This window comes from Leptodactylus fuscus, chromosome 8 (assembly GCF_031893055.1).
Source record: "Leptodactylus fuscus isolate aLepFus1 chromosome 8, aLepFus1.hap2, whole genome shotgun sequence".
In the NCBI taxonomy this organism is placed as follows: Eukaryota; Metazoa; Chordata; class Amphibia; order Anura; family Leptodactylidae; genus Leptodactylus; species Leptodactylus fuscus.
In genome coordinates, this window is record NC_134272.1 from 77,811,061 (window position 1) to 77,828,187 (window position 17,127).

The window sequence follows — 17,127 nt, forward strand, 5'->3', positions numbered from 1 at the left end:
AGCAGAACAATGGAAATATTCACTCAGACGTGAACAAGGTCTTAGACAAATGGGTGCCAAAATGGTGTCCACTTGGTATACATTGTGACATAGGATATCTTGGTTAAACTGTACTGAAAACCATAGCTGAATACTGTCCAGTTTTCAATACAATTGTGTTTAACCTATAAAATAAGTGTTTTTTTTAATGGGAGTCAAAATCAGATGTTTCACATTGAATGTCAATGCAAAACTTTATATTTACCTAGCCTTATATGTGAAGGTTGCTGACATTTTTCTTCCGGACAGGCAATGCACGTAAAACAGTGAAAAATAATGACAAAAATATAATATTATAAATGACGACAAAAATATATAAAATATTGTAAAAACAAGTGAATCAATAATAGAATATATATAAAATATTGTGAATATAAAATAAAAACAAATAGTAACAATGTGATAAAGCGATTCTCAATATTTACACAGAATAGATATATAATAGAAATTGTACAGCGCTGCGGAATATGTTGGCACTATATAAATAAATAAATTATAAATAAATAAAAATAAATAATAAAATTTATTATTATTTATTATTATTATTAATTGGACTAATTAATTAATATAAAAAAAAAATTGCAAATCTTTATTTCCAAAAAGTAAAATAAAAGCGAATCAGTGAATGTCCCATAGTCTGAAGTTGATGTGCTATTTATTATTATATCCTGCACTTTATGAAAGTGACTTAAATGTAATTTTTGCCCATGTTCTATAGTAAGTTTATCTGTAGATGACAGATGGGAATGACACGCTGTCTTGTTTCCTCTCAGGACAGATTGGTGTAGGAAATTAAATAGATAAACTTGGGGGAAAAAAACAAGCAAATAAACATTTTTTTCCTCCTTTGCAGGGCTCTCTGGTTAACAGCAAGTTTCATTGTTAGAGGCTTGTTGGCTGACGTCACTTTTGGTTCATGAAGCTTTGCCTTGAAGTGAAGCTGAATAAAAACCTTGAGAAGAATCTCCTTCAATCTGCTGCAAGGAACTAAACAGACACACACACATAGAGGGAGCACAATTACACCCTCTTCCTTTATGTCCTTTCCCACAGCTCCTGGAGAGACACACAGCACACAAAAAGAGACTGGCAAGGAAAAGCAGAGATAACCTTCTATCACCTCTCCCTAAAATATTCACCCCCCTGAAATCCCTGGCAAAGGAGGAAACCCTGGGCATAAGGTGAGTGAACATTAAGCTGCTGCAGGGCAAGGCAGTTACAGCAAGGGGTTACTTAGAAGGGTCCCAAGAAGCAGGGGAAGGAAGGCTTGTGTGGATACATGGGGGGTTCCCTGTGTTGTTATACAGTTCTCTATGGGATCAGTAGGGGTGCTGTAGTCTACAGAGGGGGAGGCACATGAGAAGGTGAATGCATGCCCTCCCTGTGCCCCTCTCCTATCTCTCGCCTTGCACTCTGCTATCTCTGTTTGTTTTTCTGCATTTCTTCCCAGAGGCTTCTGCCTGCTAAATGGGACCTTGCTTTCGGTTTTTCCCATATTAACCCTACAGTTCCCTTTCTGCCCCTCCCTGAGGTGCCTATCAAAAAAAAAAAAAAAAAGGTATGAGGCACCCAGCTCCCAAACATATCCTCTTCTGGCGATAGGACACTTATTAACCCTTCCTACTCTCCGGGGGGTTGTGTTGTAGTGGCGGTGGGTGGTAACCCCCTTCAGCATTGTAGACATGTTTCCTTATTGTAATTTGGTCTATTTGTATCCTTGAATAAATTGTATTTATTTTTTTTATTTTTTGTCCATTTTCCGCGTAGTTCCTGGGGAATTGCAGATATCAGGGGCAACATTTGTTGTGGAGAGAATCAGTCCAGTGTTTAAGTGTAATTCAGTTTTCACAAATCCCATATGTCTTGCAACTCAATGCCAGGAACATCTGCCAGTAACCGTAAACTGGTGGTAATGCTGTCGATTGGCTTATCCAGCCCCCCCAAATGTCCCATTCATTCCCATCTATTTAAAGCTACGCGTCTTAGGGTTAAAGGGGTGTTGACTAAAAGCCTATAACCCCACCTTCTGTTTTGCATAGTGGTTAGTATCTCAGGGGTTAAGTGAGGTAAGCCTACCTATAAAGTGATTTTTATGCCAAAATCACCGCAACAACACCATACAAATTCCAGGCTTGGTGCCAGGAGGGTAATGTGGATTGATAGGAAGGATCAGGGGGGTGAATGAGGGTTCTGTATATGGAGCATCTGATCACTGCTGTCTTCCTGCACTGCCCTCTTCATCTCTCCTACTCTTTTGTGTTCCTTCCTTGAACAGAATAGCAGCTGCTGACTGGTTGAGTTGTTGAAATTTATCCCTTTGTGTATATAACAATATCCTCCATTTTCCTTCTTTTTTCCCCTGCCCTCTAAACAACAAGCTACTCGCCATCTTGTATAATTTTTTTTATTTGCAAGATTCCTTAATTTAATTATTTATTTAATTTATTTTTTTTTTGGGGGGGGGGACTCGGACTTTTTTTTTTTTGCAAATCGGAAACCAGGAAGGAACCATCACCGGTCCTATTTATCTGGGCCAAACTTGACAAAGTTCAAAATTTTTTTTTTTTTACAGATATTTTTTAAATCTTTTTTTTTATTAATTTGACTCAAAACTCAATTTTGCTCATTTTTTGAAAAACAGATTTTTTTTTTTATCCCCTAATAATTTTCTGTCGGCGCCTTCCATCCTTTCCAACAGGTGTACAAATGCGGCGCCATATGCGAAAATGAAATTGTCCCCTTTTTTTTTAAATGTGTTTTTGCAAACCTGTCACTTTTTATGGCTTGAAAATGCAATAAGATTTGCTAATTAGCGACACTTCATTATTTTATGCGCATTCTTTGTATTTTCTTGGGGGATGCAGATGGCTGCATATAACTTATTTCCATTTTATTTTATTTTTTTTTTGCTGCTGACCTTGAATTATTTAATGTATAACGCATGGCTCCGATGAATTCATGTCAGATGAGTGATTTTTATTATTACAGATAAAGTTTTTACGCCATGTGGGGTGGGTGGCATTTTATGCGACGTGACGTGAGTTTTTATTTATTTTTGGATCAGATCCCCCCAAGGCTTGCAAGGGTTAACCCAAGATCTAGGCATAGGATATACAATCTCATCCTCCTGTAGTAAAAGGGGTCTTGTTTTATTGTGACACAGCAGGGTGCACATTTGTTTCTTATCTCCTTTTAGTGCAGGCCGGCACCGTAGGGGTTAATTCATGGGTGGGTGGTTGTTGTGAAATCGGAGTTTGAGAGCAAGGAGCTGTATGCAGGATTCCTTAGAAAAACACAGCCTTACCTCCGGCTACACCAGGCTTGTCAGCCCATGTGGGAAGAGAATACAATCAGCTTCAGTGTTCTTAAAATTGTTTCCTGAACAATACCTACTTTTTGTCTAAAAACTTCTACCGGTCATGTGACGGCTCTTCATAAAAAAAAAAAACGCTTTATGGCTCATCAATAAGGAGGGCTGGAAAATAATTAGAATTGACATTTATTTGGTTTCTACATCATTAATTTGTAAATGGGGCAAAACAAAAAATATATTGTCATTTTTTTAAAAGTTATGACATTTTTGTATTTTATTATACATGTTCCATGTCAAGTGAGGATGATCTGTCTATCTATCTATCTATCTATCTATCTATCTATCTATCTCCTATCTATCTATCTATCTATCTATCTATTTTTACCTATCTCCCTATTTATTTATCTATATTTGTATGTGTTTGTAAATTTATGTATATATAATATAATAGTGTCAAATATATGTATTGGATATAATAATTTATTTTAATATAAAAATATTAAATGTGACTATAACATTCAGATTCATTATACAATTGATTTCTTTTTATTTATGACACCTTCTTTTGTTTCTGTTATAGGATGTAGATAGTATAAAACCTCCACTTTTAAAGAGGTCTGAAAAGCACAAAGACATACCTCATCTGCCACCCTGAGTATTCTGGTGTTTTGTTTATACACATCTGTTCAGCTGTTCCACAGATATAAGCCCTGTTAGTGTAGATGTAAATTAGGGTCTTCTAGCCAAGTGGGTGGTAACATATTGGCTTTCCTGGGGGGTGGGGTCTCTGTGTGCTGTATGTCCTGTAGCCTTACTGCTCACTTAGCTAGTATACCTTTATTTGCAAAACACTAAGGGTAAGTTCAGACAGAGTTTTTTGGTCTGGAACCTGAGACGAAGGCCGCCTTAGGTTCCGGACCAAAAGCTGGGTAGCTGTGACTGAAAGTCGGTGCACTGCATCCAGCCGTGCACTCCGCTCCTGATTAGGCCCAATGAATGGACCTAGTCCGGAGGAGGGAGTGTCGTCAGGCCGGATCACGAGGCGAATTGACCTGGAGAATGAGCACCTTGCTTCTTTTTTCCGGCAGCCATTTCTTCCGGCTCCCAGAAAAAAGGCCTGAGCGGCTCCCATTGATTTCAATAGGAGTCGTCTTTTTGGTCAGGATTTTGTGGTGGATACGGCCTCAAAAGCCTGACCAAAAAACTCTGTGTGAACTTACCCTAACAGGTCTTGTATCTTTGGAATAGCCAAATGGCTTTGGATCAACAAAACACCAAAATGCTTAGGGTGGCGGTGCCTATAAGATGATGTATGTCATTAAGGTTTTTCAGACTTTGTGACAGGTCCTCTTTAAATATAGATGTCTGTGGATTCCCTATAGGCTCATTACCCAACCTCCTAACCCTATTTTGCTCTATGTGTCTTTCACCCATGCAGTATTATTGGTCTATGCAATGCTGACAAGAACAACCTTCTTTGTCATATGGGGTCTTTTCCATAAATATTTTATTGCCTGGTGTACATTAGTCATGTAATAACACTGCTGATCTATATGACACTGCTGGTCTATATGACAACAGCAACATATAAATATCTACTAGAAGGTTATTAGTTTGTCAGCCTTGAGATCATTTCTTTTTTTATTAACAAATATTTATATATATAACTTAATAATTTATATAGCTTTGTGTCCACATAAATAATTTTTACTAGAAAGTCTCAACCAACATTTTGTTTTAAGGGGTCCTCTGAAGGATAGTAAATCTCAGCACTGTTTTGGCTTATTACTATTAAAGGGGTATTCCCACAAACAGAATTATTTTAAAATTTGTAGTTAATTAAAAGTTAAACATTTTTGCAAATATAAGTAATTAAACATTTTGAAGACTTTTAAAGATTTTTTCTCTAAATATCTTGTGGTCTGGATTGATTGCCAGTGGATACGACCATGAATGCAGGACTTTTCTAAGATCAGAAAATCAGCCATGATGTCATTCTTGTGGCCGGGATATCTTCTGATACATTGTAGTGTCCTCCTGATAACCCAGATACCATAAGACAATCATAGCTGGGTTCCTGACAAGTCCCAGACCATAGAAAGTTTCTACATTGGTGGTCGTATATATTGGCAACTGATCAGGACAACAGACTGTCACCACTAAGATGGTTAGAGGAAATCTTTAAAACTCTGCAGAGTTACTAACTACTTATATTTACAAAATGCTTAACTTTTTATTATCTACAAATATAGATCTGATTATGTTCATGGGAATACCCCTTTAATAAGTTGGTCCCAAAGATTACCTTTTGCAGAGCAGGGTGCCAGAAGAGTGCGAGTCCTGCCTCCCCTGTAGCAGGTCCAGCTCTGTTTGATCCCACCGACTCCTCTCTACTCCAGCTGCAGGTCCATAGAGTAGAGAGGAGTCGGTCATGTGACTGAGATTTGGAGCAATGGAGTGCTAGCAGAAAAAGGAACCCATTGAAGTCAATGGGAGGCTTTTTTTTCAGCGCTGAGTCTGATGCAGATTTCCTCACGATTTTCCTCCGTGTGAATGCACCCTAAGTTAGCCTATTTCCATACACATAAAATAGTCGGCCACTCCCACAGAAACAGCCACCTTTAGGCATTGAAAAGTTAATCTAAACCCATATTTTCCGACCATTTACATTGAAGAACCCCTAAAACACGATGGCTTTCAACACAACCCCTGCACCTACCTTATGTCAGATCTTAAAGTGGCAGCTCTTGTTGTGGCTGTTAGAGGAAATCTCTAAATTGTTGGGGGGTTTTGCATACATCTTGACCCTGGGACGTGTCCTAGAAGTGTTTTTTCATACAGGTTGTAGTCTTAAAATACATTGCCATGGAAGAAGTATTTTGCTACATTCTAGTCGTCAGGTTTACAGTACAGATGGGAGGAAACCATATTGCTAAACCGCCATATCTCTCCAATATATTGGTCCGCATGTAGAGTGAAGAGGTATGCACAAGTCAGTAACACCTGGCATTCTTCCCGTTCTTTTTATCCAGGTGACCTGTCTTAGGTTACCTAGTCTAGTGTTCTCTGGGCTTTCAAGTAGAGAAATTGTTCTTCGAGCAGTCTGATACACCTGTACTTCTCTGGCGATTAACACAAAATACTCCATTTTTTTTTGTTCGGCCTCAGGCCAGGGATGAAGATGAGTTTGCTATACATGTAGAGTGTAGTCAGCATTGTCAGAGGAACTTTGAGAATTATGATGTTTAAAGGAACTAATGAAAGCTAAAATTTAGTAATGGTGAACGTTACATTGTGTTAACAAGTCACATTTGCTCTTGTAAGGTATAGTGGTGTCAATGACTTTTACATGGTATTGTTCTAGGCCCTTAAAAGTACACAGTTGGTAAAAGTTTTTAGTGGTAAGCTCCTATCATAGCTGATAAGGGTGAAAAAAACTTAGATCCAACCTATAATCCTACAACGTTGATCCAGAGGAAGGTAAAAAATCCTTCCCATCTCTCTAGATAAACTTGCCACATACAGAAATCTAGTACTAATAACTTCAAGGCTCTCGGGTCAGAGTAGTGGAGTTGCAGGTGAGGCCAGTTTTGGTTGGTGTCGGGAAAAAAGTTACCAGCAGAAAGAAGACCAAAGACGGGATAGGCACCGCACTTACTCCGAAAATTTTAGATCACACGCCACCTTTATTTCAGTAACATCAAAACAGTGGCGTAAGTGCGGTGCCTTTCCAGTCTTTGGTCTTCCTTCTGCTGCACTGCCATCCCGTGTGGTTGTTGGGGGGCTCCAGCTGCTGTACCATCTCTGTTCCCGTACCTCTCATGTTGTCACATACTCTAGAGAACCATCTAAGTCAATAACAGTCGGTCGCTCGGTGCCTTACTTTGGTGGAAAAAAAGTTACGGACTCCAGCATCAGTTTATGAAGGAGTCGGAGTTGGGTTGTGGAAAAATAGAGGAGTCTGAGTCAATGGTTTTATCGACAGACTCCACAGTAAAGCCAAAATGGGTGTTCAGTGGAATGTGTTTAATTCCTTAGAAATTGTTATCGGTCATTATTTTGTAAAGGGTTTTTTTTTTTTTTGGTCAACCTGATTATACCTAAGTGGTGGATGGGCAATAATTCCCTGTGTACTATATTAACATCTGGTTGCCTGTGTGTGCATGACTTTGTATAGACGACTAATCATGTATGAAATTGTTCATATCATTAGGAATTATCGAAGCATTTTTGGGACACTGAGTTATTCTAAGCCTATCATATGGTGTTGGGAATTATATACATATCTATCTATCTATCTATCTATCTATCTATCTATCTATCTATCTATCTATCCCTACTTTTTTAGTATGGATTTTTCGGTTACTGTAGTAGTAAGACTTCACAAAAGATAGGCGTAAATTCTAATTCCAAGTTCCAAAAATATAAAAGAAAAAAATTATAATTAAGAAGTTATAAGACGAATAGGAGAGATGTCTCGAAAGGCAACGCTGTCAAGTGGTGATCCAGATGGAACTCAACAAGAGCTCATTGTTGATAATATCACTTATGCAATAGGATCAGTGAATCCAATGTGCGAATGTCTCTGATGTCCACGTGAACAGAAGGAGTCATTGGATTAGCTCCTTATGGCTAAATATCAGACACACAAAACATTTGGGCATTAGGGTCTAACCGAGCAGAGATCTATTATACTGGTCATACGCAGTCTGATCCCACAGACAAGAGCTTATGCGGGGGAAGTCATATGTAAGACATGTAATAAGTACATTTTGTCACAAGTCTAAAACCAATCTGTATCATAAACATGATGACGATCACATCTCTGTCCATCTATGGCTATTTTGAAAAGGGATTACAATATAAAGATTAAAAAGAAAAAAATTTTCCCCAGGGAAAGGTCATCAATATCAGACTGATGGGTTCCACATTTCATTGCTCATTAAAGGGGTTTTCCCATGAACATATCTGTATATAAATGTGTAAACAATTAAAAGTGAAATATTATTGAAAATATAAATAATTAAAAACAGTCTGTTGTCTTGATCGGTTGTCAATGAATATAGTAAATGGCTATTGTCTGGGACTTGTCAGAACCCCAGCCATGATTTCCTTATTGTGGCAGACAATCAGGAGGACACTACATGTATGAGAAGATAACCTGACCACAATAAGGACATCATGGCTGGTTATCAGGAGGGACACTATATGTATGAGAAGATAACCTGACCACAATAAGGACATCATGGCTGGTTCACAGGAGGACACTACATGTATGAGAAGATAACCTGACCACAATAAGGACATCATGGCTGGTTATCAGGAGGACACTACATGTATGAGAAGATAACCTGACCACAATAAGGACATCATGGCTGGTTCACAGGAGGACACTACATGTATGAGAAGATAACCTGACCACAATAAGGACATCATGGCTGGTTATCAGGAGGACACTACATGTATGAGAAGATAACCTGACCACAATAAGGACATCATGGCTGGTTATCAGGAGGACACTACATGTATGAGAAGATGACCTGACCGCAATAAGGACATCATGGCTGGTTATCAGGAGGACACTACATGTATAAGAAGATAACCTGACCACAATAAGGACATCATGGCTGGTTCACAGGAGGACACTACATGTATGAGAAGATAACCTGACCACAATAAGGACATCATGGCTGGTTATCAGGAGGGGACACTACATGTATGAGAAGATAACCTGACCACAATAAGGACATCATGGCTGGTTATCAGGAGGACACTACATGTATGAGAAGATAACCTGACCACAATAAGGACATCATGGCTGGTTATCAGGAGGACACTACATGTATGAGAAGATAACCTGACCACAATAAGGACATCATGGCTGGTTATCAGGAGGACACTACATGTATGAGAAGATAACCTGACCACAATAAGGACATCATGGCTGGTTATCAGGAGGACACTACATGTATGAGAAGATAACCTGACCACAATAAGGACATCATGGCTGGTTCACAGGAGGACACTACATGTATGAGAAGATAACCTGACCACAATAAGGACATCATGGCTGGTTATCAGGAGGACACTACATGTATGAGAAGATAATCTGACCACAATAAGGACATTATGACTGGATTTCTGACAATTCCCAAATCCTAGAAAGTTCTTGCTTTCATGATTGTATCCATTGGCAACCGATCAAGACCAGCCTGTCATCAGTAATATGGTAAGAAGAAATCTATAAAACTCTGCTAATCCTACTAATATTATAAGTGTGAAAGTTTGTGTGTTTGGATGTTTGTGAGTTTGGATGTTTGTTCCTCAATCACGCTAAAACGCCTGGACGGATTTGCGTGCAATTTTCCACAAACATAGTTTTCCCTTAGGATTGAGTCACAGGCTACTTTTGGTGCCACTAAACAACATGGCTTCCTAGCAGGAGACTCACAAAAGCAGGACTCCTAGCCCCAGCTATAGACTCACACACACTGCCTGGCATTTCCTGCCTCAACCTGCCTGCACACTCCTTACTGTCTCCTCAGGAGTAGCCCTCACTCTACTCACTCACATCACAATATAACACATCACATTGTCTGTATCACTACATAAACAATACAACACATCACATTGTCTGTATCACTACATAAACAATACAACACATCACATTGTCTGTATCACTACATACACAATATAACACATCACATTGTCTGTATTACTACATACACAATACAACACATCACATTGTCTGTATCACTACATACACAATACAACACATCACATTGTCTGTATTACTACATACACAATATAACACATCACATTGTCTGTATTACTACATACACAATATAACACATCACTGTCTGTATTACTACATACACAATATAACACATCACATTGTCTGTATTAATACATACACAATATAACACATGACATTGTCTGTATCACTACATACACAATACAACACATGACATTGTCTGTATCACTACATACACAATATAACACATCACATTGTCTATATTACTACATACACAATATAACACATCACATTGTCTGTATTACTACATACACAATACAACACATCACATTGTATCACTACATACACAATACAACACATCACATGGTCTGTATTACTACATACACAATATAACACATCACATTGTCTGTATCACTACATACACAATACAACACATCACATTGTCTGTATTACTACATACACAATATAACACATCACATTGTCTGTATTACTACATACACAATATAACACATCACATTGTCTGTATCACTACATACACAATACAACACATCACATTGTCTGTATTACTACATACACAATATAACACATCACATTGTCTGTATTACTACATACACAATATAACACATCACATTGTCTGTATTAATACATACACAATATAACACATGACATTGTCTGTATCACTACATACACAATACAACACATGACATTGTCTGTATCACTACATACACAATATAACACATCACATTGTCTATATTACTACATACACAATATAACACATCACATTGTCTGTATTACTACATACACAATACAACACATCACATTGTATCACTACATACACAATACAACACATCACATGGTCTGTATTACTACATACACAATATAACACATCACATTGTCTGTATCATTACATACACAATACAACACATCACATTGTCTGTATTACTACATACACAATATAACACATCACATTGTCTGTATTACTACATACACAATATAACACATCACATTGTCTGTATTAATACATACACAATATAACACATGACATTGTCTGTATCACTACATACACAATACAACACATGACATTGTCTGTATCACTACATACACAATATAACACATCACATTGTCTATATTACTACATACACAATATAACACATCACATTGTCTGTATTACTACATACACAATACAACACATCACATTGTATCACTACATACACAATACAACACATCACATGGTCTGTATTACTACATACACAATATAACACATCACATTGTCTGTATCATTACATACACAATACAACACATCACATTGTCTGTATTACTACATACACAATATAACACATCACATTGTCTGTATTACTACATACACAATATAACACATCACATTGTCTGTATTACTACATACACAATATAACACATCACATTGTCTATATTACTACATACACAATATAACACATCACATTGTCTGTATTACTACATACACAATACAACACATCACATTGTCTGTATCACTACATACACAATACAACACATCACATTTGCTATCCCACCAAACTTTTTAAAGCACTTTTACAGTTTCACACGTCTGTGTCCGCCCAATTCTCAAATCACCGCAGACGAAGTCACGGGTACCAGCTAGTTATTTTATATTTATAGTTCCTCTCCCGACAAAGTGTTAAAGTATTAATTCCGGCAAACTCACACAAGTGAATCTAGCTCGCATGAATGTGGGGTAAGGTGGCCATATCTATTAGATGAACTGCAGTTGAACCAAATTTTTTATTGGACCAGGTGACTATGTAATGTGTATGAGGCTCTCCCAACTCCCCAAACACTAGGTGATCAGGGTAAAGAAGAATTGTCAGGTAAGATTCCAACATTGCCCAATTCTCATGGGAGATAAACCACATAGGTGTCTGGCAAGGGATTATTCCCTTGTCCCTTCTGAGAACATACATGTTCGGCCAAGTATATGTAGAACGTTTGGGATGAATATGTAAATATAGGATGTATGGCCATCTTCAGGAATACCACATGAATACAATATTTGTGCAATGTGATCCTATAGGATAAACGTGTCTGACTATCCTTTGTCATTGGAATTGCCTTTCAGAATGGGATTAGCCACCACCTCCCTGGGGAATCTACATAGACACACCTGGATTACTTTTTATTTTTGCTTAATTGGTCATTTAATTTTTGTAGAAATCCCCTGAGATTTTTACCCAGTGCCCTTATTCCTATTCTTCTCCATGTCTTGCTGCTTCATTGGGCCGAGTTTATTTAAAGCTGCATATAGCTGTGAATATATAGGTGATCTATAGACGTCAGAGACCTGAATTTTTCATGAATCTCATTTCCTATTTTTGCTCTGTTGATCACTATGCTAAAATAACTCATTACGGTTGTGTATATTCCTGGGGAAAACCATGGTGGGATCGCTAGGAGTTGTCTCGGCTGACAAATTTGGCTCTGCACTGAGAAACTCAGATGAGGAACCTCTGCTACTTATCTACTGTAGTTGTGATCACAGGTTTAGGTCTGTAAATACCATGATATTGGTAACAAAAAAGTAAATACCCATCATATGCTTAGTGTGGATACAGTATATTCTTCATAGGAACCTTGTGGTTCAGGAACCAGTCATTGCATTGGGTATGAAGGTAAGCCGGTGCACCTTGAACAAATTACTATTTTCCATGTTGCTTAAGGTAGGCTTGGGAAGGTTAAGTTTATGTTCAGATTGCAAAGGCAATGATAGTGGGGGTGCAACACTAATAAGGTTCAGAGCAGAGGATGACGGTACAAGAAGGGTGCCCTGGGTAAACTGGGCGACCTGGGTCACACCAAGGTATTATGCACTATGAACTGTTTGCCATGAATTGTGTGTCGTGTTACTCAAGAGGTGTCATTATGGATGGGTGCACGGTCAACATTCTGCTATTTTGTGGATACTGCATTGTGCAATGACTCCCTAGAAGCAGATCGAGATTGAGCCGATAAGTTGCCCAACAAGAAATGTTATTAATGGGGTGACCCAGGACACCCATTTTACCTAGGGCACTCAATTTTTAAAGGACCATTTCCGTACTTTGCCGTGGGACAGCTTGTACGAGAGAAGGAGATCTTGTGAGTCCACTCATGGAGATTTGGCAAGTTTGGAAGCTAGCTAGGTGGTCAGCTTGTGGAGTGGAGATGGCCCATTGCTGTAGAGATCAGTTTACAAGGTCGGTGTCTGGACAGCTCTATGGTGAAGGCAGACCCGGGACAGTGATATGTTACCTGTGTGGGATTGTGGTGCTGGTTGGAAGAAGCCCAGAGGGAACAGCTATATTGCCAAGGACCCAGCATTGGTGACTGCTATTATCTATCCTAAGGAGCGGTCATCTGTTATTAAGCCTTCAACATTTACCCAGGGACAGCTCTTGATGTACAGTTACATCCACCGAATCCGCTCCTTTCTCACCCCTGAAACTACAAAGATGCTAGTCCTTGCCCTCATCATCTCCCGCTTAGATTACTGTAACATCCTTCTCCATGGCCTCCCTGCAAATATCCTCGCCCCATCTAGTCTACCTTATACTGTGCTGCTCGAATGTATTTAAAGGAACCCCATTCACTTATTAGAGGCCAAAGGAGTGATCTCCCCCGCTGTTGTTGGTCAATTTACCAAGAAAAGTATGTTTAATGGGAGCCTATAAGGGATAAATGCCATGAGTCCTGTAGATCACAGCACTGCCCATGGACTAGTTACTACATTCCTCCAGCAATGTTGATGCTATAACAGAGACTCCCTAGAACTTCGGGTGGTCTCTGCTCCCACTGAGACAGCCCTGACTGACATGATGTCGCCTTCAGCGTCCATGTAACCGCAGCTAATCGAAGGGTGGGATATTTCTAGCATTAACCTAGTTTACATAACCAAATATTAGACCGGTCTACAAGGACAACCGCCGTGTTTCCTCTGCACCCGCTTCTTAATGTCCTGAATTTCTATTGTGAGTTTGCAAAGCTAATACAAATCAAAAGAAAGCAGCGAAAATATTAGCAGAGATTAGGTTTCTTGCAGGAGAAGAGGCTGACGTTCTTAAATTTAGCCAGATGTATTTGATACTTCATTTTAATTCCCCGTTGAGTGGAAAAAACAGAGAATATCTTTTGTTGCAGAAATAATTTTTCTCTGCCAATTATGTGAAATTCTAGATACAGGAAAATGTTTAAATAGTGAAATATCGTTTGGAGCAGATTGTTGTAAATTATACATGCAGGAAAATCTCACTGATCCTGTAACGGTATAATAGACAGGATGAAGATCCAGAGACAATCATGGCCACAAGATAACAGATTGCTCCAAAAGTTCTTGTGTATAAATGTGGTGAAATTTAATTTACGTTATTTCCTTTTCGTCTTGTTCCGCAGATATATTCTGCATCTCTGTATAGACTTCAAGTAGATGTGGCCCCTGGCCAGGATCCGTGGGCTGCAAAGCAATAATTCTATAATAAGAATAATCCTGCTATATTCACACTGTGCCCATTCCAAGTCAGCATCTCAAGTGGCATCAAATTTTTTTTTAATAGACCTATTCGGTCCTGGAAAACACAGCCATGTTTCTAATCTGTCAAGAATCAGAACATACTATACTTTTTCACGGATCACGGACAGTACTTGGTGGTGAATGGAGTCTTAGGCTCTGCGTAAACTGTGTTTGAGCCTTGATCAGAGTGATATAAGTATATGTATGCCTTAGGCCCGGTTCACATCTGCGCTCGGGTCGTTCTGTTCCCCTCTCTGCATGAAAAATGAATAATACGGTACTTGTTAATTGCACTTGATAAAGGGCCGCTTTGGAGCCTAAAACGCGTCGTACCGCTCTGCTGTTTATGTTTTATAAAGGTTTTCTATCTGAACCTCCTGGACCTTTTCATGATCTCCAACCAGCGAGCGCAGATACCCGGTGTACGGACCTTTGGTCCTTGTCTTCTTCAAAGGAGTTGTATGGACATGTTGGATGTATACATCAAGAGCTCTTCAAAGTATGCCAGAATGTGGGGCTCAAAACAGTGTGCACAAAGGGGCAACATGGTGGCTCAGTGGTTAGCACTGTAGCCTACCAGCGTTGGAGTCCTGGGTTCAAATCCTGCCAAGGACAAAACATCTGCAATGAGTTTGTATGTTCTCCCCGTGTTTGCGTGGATTTCTTCCCTATTCCAAAGACAGGATAGGAAAAAATGTACATTGTGAGCCCTATATGGCCTACAAAAAAAACCCAGTGTGTACAGAGCCTATGCTCAACTTTAGACCAAGGCCCCACTTAGCGATGTGCAGCATAAAATACTGCGGGAAAAACCATAGCGGAAACACATCACATTTTTCCCCCAGTGTTTTTCACAGAAATCCGCAGAGTTTTCCTTTGTGGTCTTAATACCCTTATTATATCTATAGGGAAAACACCAGCATTTCCGTAGGTTTTAGAAATCGCAGCAGTTACGGAAACGCTGGCAGTTTCGATATAGGTGTAATTGAAGTAGAAAGTCCGCAGAGGAAACCTACGTGGAGCCTTAGCCTTAATTGAATAAATAGGCCGCCTCAGATTCTGGTCCAAAAAAACGGTAGCTGCAACTGGATGCCCGTGCAGTGCCCCCGCATCCAGTCGCGGCACTCCGCTCCGGATTAGGCCCAAAAAGAATGAGCCGAGTCGGGAGGGAGTGTCTTCAGGCGGACGTCCGAGGCTGAACCGGCCGCGGCGTCCGCCTGAAGAATGAGCACGTTACTTCTTTTTTCCGGGAGCGCTCTGTTCCAAAGAACTGACCGGCTCCCATTGATTGCAATCGGATTCTGCCTCAAAATCCTGACCAAAATACCCCGTCTGAACTCAGCCTTAGTCCCTCAATACCTCAGCACTTACATCAGTGGTACAAGTTACTTTATACTCTTCTATTACTTTGCTCAGTACATTTTATATTGGTGAACATACTGGAGGTCGTTCTACTAAAACTAATTTTTTTTTTTATGTTAACCATAAACTAACACAAGGAGACAGGGACTAAATCCAAATTAAAGTCAGCGAGCTTTAATATGTTTCCCGGGTGCAGTTTGGAACAGTTTTGTCTGTGTAAATAATTTATCACAAGAAATTGTATTTAGACTTGAGATCCGAAAATGGAATTGAAAACTCAATCAGACATAGCAACTTAGCAGGACCAGTTTTCTTAGCCCAGTAACCATTAAGATTAAGACTTTTGTCAAGCTAATCTTTAGAAGATAAGAGTTAAATGTGCGGCTCTACCCGGGTCATGTCTTAAAGTGCCCTGGAAATGCTCTATATCAGGTGGGGGATGTACAGAGTGTCAGAGATGGAATTACAAAGTCCAAAAACTAAGGCTAGCAGAGTTATGCAGAGTGATTTAGTGCCCTGGTTTCCAGTGTTTGAGTGTCTTCATCCCTGGTTTGCAGTGGTTTAGTGCTAAGATTCCTGGTTTCGATGGCGTCTCTGGTTTCCATGTTCACTGTATACAGCCCTTGTTCCTGGTTTGCTTGGTTTAATGTCTGGTGGTTAAAAGTGAGCGCGATTTTCTTCGCCAAAAATTCTGCAAAAATTAGTTGAAAATGAAGCCAACAAGTCATGATGGTCTAACAGTATGCCCCATGTAGCGTATACACCATGATTTTGCAGCACTGGAAACGGTGCAGCAAAAAACGTGCTGTTTTACAGTACCAGCAAAGTGGATAAGATTCTATCTGATCCCATCCACACAGACTTTGCGTGAAAGCGCTATTGGAAAAACCGCAATGTGATTCCACTCTGGTTTTTCCTGCAACATTTTTTGGCTGAGGCTCACTACATGGGACAGTCTAGTCTAACTTTGTACAGTCTGTTCTAGTATCTATCATTTTTTTCGTAACTGTTCTTTAAGGGTAAGTTCACACAGAGTTTGTTGGTCAGAATTTTTAGGCCATATCCGCCTCAAAATCCTGACCAAAAAGACGGCTCCCATTGAAATCATTGGGAGCCGCTCAGGAC